Source organism: Dysidea avara, chromosome 4 (assembly GCF_963678975.1).
Source record: "Dysidea avara chromosome 4, odDysAvar1.4, whole genome shotgun sequence".
NCBI classification, from domain to species: domain Eukaryota; kingdom Metazoa; phylum Porifera; class Demospongiae; order Dictyoceratida; family Dysideidae; genus Dysidea; species Dysidea avara.
The window spans coordinates 32419461-32424418 of record NC_089275.1 but is presented as its reverse complement, the minus strand read 5'-3'; positions in this window follow the sequence as shown (position 1 = coordinate 32424418).

Below are 4958 nucleotides of genomic sequence, written 5' to 3'. Positions count from 1 at the left end.
TCCATCACGTGCTTATAAGGCCACTACACGCCATTTGTACAGACAGCCAGCTTGGCTGATTTGCCTATCAATTATTGAAAATGTAAATTAAAATTAATGCATTTAACTACTTTAATAAGTACACAAATGATCAGAAATTAAGCAGCTGCAGTTTAGATCGCCCGGTTTAGCTAGTGTGCATGCGGGTGACCTCGATTGTGGTGACTGGACTCGTAGTACCATGGGGGGGGGGGGGGGGCCGAGGGGACTAAAGCCCCCCTCGGTCTGCTGAGGGGGGATTCCCCCCCCCTCAGAATGATATTACACCGAAATTATCCTTCTTGGAGTGCAGGGGCTGAAAACCGTTATAAAGATCGAGATACTGTAATAGAGCAGTCGCTCTAATAAAGCAGTGAGTGTGTAGCGAGCTATGTAAGGAATTGTTATGTAGTTGATCAGCTATAAATGCATAGCTGGTGAGGTGGAAAGCTATTGTCAGTTGGTTGTGACCTTTTTTTTTTTTTTTGGTCTCACCTTACCAAACCAGAGATAAGTCTGGGCCAGCCCCGCCCCCCCTCATATAGACTACTTCCTCCGCCCCTGCGTAGTACTAGTGGTAATAGTGCCGGGTAATAGCTAAGTTCCACACAGTTTTCTGTTTTTGGAAATAGGCATGTGAAACCTCGGACAGCATGCGAACACAAAAAGTAGAGAACTACACTGTGGGCATGGCAAGGCAAAAACAACAACAACAAAAAAAGACTAATTACTGTAATTACAAAAATAAAACTGTCTAATTTGTGCACCACTCTGTACAGTTTCAGCTGTAGTGATGTATTGAATGTTGTGAATGTTGGAAATGAGTTGAATCACTAAACTGCACTGAAAACTGAGTGTTGAATAGGGGTTTACATCAAATATGCCAGCATAATGAAAAGCATAATAGCTATACCAGCGTAATGCTAGCGTATTTAATGGATGGATATTTCAAATTCCCTAATAGAGCAGTCAGGGGAACTGCAAACTGAGAGCACTCAAATGCATTGTCCTTAGATCGATACTGTCTAATAGAACAGTCACTTTGTATTGAAATACTCTAATAGAGCATTCACCAATTAAAATGTTGCAAGATAATTGTAAAAAATGTTGCTAACCTAGGAGCATAATGCAAGCATAATGGGAACACTAATGAGCACAAATTGTACAATAGGTGAAAATTTTGGGAAATTCCTGAAAATGCTGAAGTGGTGGTGGTGTTAGTTAATATGCATAAAAAATGTTTCAACTAACTAAATTGTGTAGACCTTTGTACATGATTGTACGGGTAAGCGTTGAAATCTGTCTGCGAGAAGATAATTGTGCCCATTTCAGCTTAGAAAGCATTATTACATTATACTCTCTTTAGATTTGACCCATCTATATATGCAGCTAGCAGCAATTTTCTGCACTCTATGATGTTTGATTGGTGAGAGTCCCAAACTGAGGATGTCTATACTCTAATTTTGATTGAACTAGACCCAGATAAACAGAAGATTTTGCAGATTCATTACATTTGCCTAATGGTTAATATGTGGAGAGAATGACATGGATCAATGAAATAATTAGACTCTAAGAAATAGATGTTGACTAGTACAATTCATGTATTTCATTGTCAGTGTAACAACTCAAGTGGTGAGGTACGTAGATATTGAGCAGGTAATTAGTCTACTGAGAGCTCACTTACAGGTCTGTATTATATTACTATACTCATAATAATGGTTTCTCTCTCTTGTCAGTGACTAAAAAAACTATTTTTTACAACTATATAGCCCTAACTTGAGATGGGAGGGGGTGTGACGTGTTACGCATGGTCCAAGCTAACAAATTATTTGCTTTTGTGTATGACTAACGTATTTTGAGTTCTGTGTTGTGAAATAGTTAAAGTGAGAAGAGGGCTTGTGTTGCCTACTGCAAGATTAAAATTTTAATGATTTCTAACTCTATAGGGAGTCTGAGGGCATATATACTCCCCCAGGATAATTTTGAAGTACAGCTGTGACAAAATTTAATCTGGAGGCAATTTGAGATGAATAACTGCAACCTGGAAGTAATTCATGGAAATAGCAAGCTGAAGGGACTAAGGAAATAGCAAGCTGAAGTGACTAAATAAATTTAAAAAGAAGAACTACTGAACTATGTACGTATGCACTATGGTTACGTGCAAGCCAATTTTTTTAGAATAAACTGTTGTTTTATATATTAGATTTTAAGGCAATTCTATTTTAAAAGTGGGCAGTAAAAAAGAAAATTAAAGCCATAGCTAACTTTAGGTTAGATGTAAGACAATTTTTAATCAAAAGTGGGACACAAAATGTAAAGTTTTTGAAAATGACTAGTCTTGAGGTACTTTTAGTCAAATCCTTGTAGTAAACTAAAAGAGAGGCAAGATGCATAACACATATTTGTAACTTTATTATACTTTTCTGTGCTCTGATGTCTACAACTAGCAAATCATCATTAATTTTACAACTAGCCAATTGCAAAAGTCATTTACAACTATAGCTTTTTGGCCACAACTAGCCCCTTTTTGTTTGCTTGCTTGCTTGTGAGGAACTCTCTTAGCCAAAGTTTAGGTTAGATGATGAGACTGAAATGAGCATTAAGGTATGTAATGCAGTACCATGATACCGTATATTGGCGCCTTTGAGATGATAAACCATGAATCAGTTTTGCCTGAACTTAGGAAGAGGGAAAGGAGAGATGTTCAACATCTCTCCAGCTGTTCCATGTTAGAAACTATATATTTCATCCAGAATTGAAAGATTCTAAAAGAACATGCTGTCAAATACTCTAATAGAACAGTCACAGTGCATGCAGTTTGCAAAAAGAATCTTTCAATTGCGAGTGTCACAAATTACCATTTACATAAATTATCTACAGTAGGAGTTAAAAGTATGTCAATAATGTCTATGCATGCATATGGTCCCACAAACACTGTGAATAAAGAGGGATATAAGATGGTATTTCCAGTGGCTTATTGAATACAAAAAAGCTTGGTATAACCTGTATTATACTAACAATCCCACATAAGGCTTTAGTTAATGTGTTAAACATACTGAAACCATATATGTGATGGTATAGTGTGGGAATTATATCAGATATAAGCTATTTCAAGTATTGTGGTAATTAAACTGAAACCATACATGCAATAGTATAGTATGGATTATACTAATGTATAAGATGAGTATAATACAGGATTTATATTAAGGCTTATTTGTATTCAATAAGCCACTGGAAATACCATATTATATCCCACCTTTTTCACAGTGAAATTTCTATATCGACAATTGGCTGTAGTCGCTGCATGTACATGTCCTTTGTATGGCACAAATTTATTTAGTGGTCAATGGAACTCATCACTGTCACTTATTCCTTTACTGGGAAAAGCCACAATGCATTGATATAAGGGACCAGTTAACTAACATCTTTGCTCTGCAAATATATTACCCAACAATCCTAGTATTCCTAGAGTTGGTCTGCATTCAACATCTGAGTTTATCTTTTATCATGATTCTGCAGGCTGCAGCTGACATCCTGTAGTAATTAGCTAGCTACTGAAAAGTTAAAATTTAATTGTATTTAGCAACACAAATTAATATTGAAACATTTTATCAAGCTTTTACTTGTAAAATGCTTGATTATTTAAATAATCTAGTTTTAGCTTAATGGATGGAGAAAACGTCAGGCTTATACACTGCTTGAAGTATCTTAGTTTACTACAGTGGTATATCCCCAGTATATGGAACAGTTAATTGTTTGTTATTTTAGTAGTTTTTCAGTAAACCCGCATTCACTGATGTTTTACTGAGAGTTTAAAACTTAGTAAAATAATTATGTTCCATATACTTAAGTTTACTGACACTTTACTATCAGTATAACTACAGTAAGGCATCTTAACAAATTAGTAAACTAAGAACCTTCAAGCAGTTAGCTGAACACTAAGTTATGGTCTACCAAGTTCATAGAATTGGATGTGTATGGAAGACCCCTTTTGCAAATCCGGTCACATATATATATGTGTGTGTGTGTGTATGTATATATATAGTGCAACTGACCAAATTTCAAGTCAATAGCTTTTTCCTATCTGAAGTTAATAATCGTCAAAGTTGGTAAACTGGCCATGGATGTGTGTGGAAGACCCCTTTTTGCAAATCCAGTCACATATATATATATACTTATATAGTAGGTATTTCCTTACAGCCTGATCCCTAGTAGTGGGACATACACTGTATAGTATTTACAACCATTTGGCAGTCTGCAGTAAGTTGTATGATAGATCTATTATACAGTATTTTGTCAGAGTGAGAGCTTTTCACTGAATACTTGAGAGAATTAATTGAATGTATACCTTGTTTTTGCACTAGTTACAATATAGCAAGTGTACAACTATATTGCTGTTACTATAGCCTCGTTACACAACTCATACTGTGCAAACCCTTGTATAGTCACATTTGTCCGAGATGTATATATTTACCCACCTCAATCACACCAATATTCACAATAAAGCCCTTGTGCTACAGGGTCAATATCATTACACTGGGACACACTTGGGGGAACAGTAGTTACAATTATTTGTCTTCGTCATCCTGCGAATTTAAATAAACAAGGAGTCTTGGGGGACAGAGCCTTCCAGGAAATCTAATATGTACTATAGTCTTGCTAAATAAGCTTAAAATCTTTAAGAACTACTACTGTATACAGTCAACAGAAGCATTTCAATCCAAAATGAATTGTAAACATCAAGTTTGATCACAGCCTCATTGCTGCCTCAAGAGATGGTTTAATAATATTTAGCTAAAGAATATACCTACTGTGTAATGTACAACAGCTGAGATGGGCTTCAATTGTTGTTATGGAAGTGTTTCATACTCCAGTTACACATTAGCTACATATATACATATTTGGATCTTTATATAAGATTCTAAAGCGGGAACCGATAA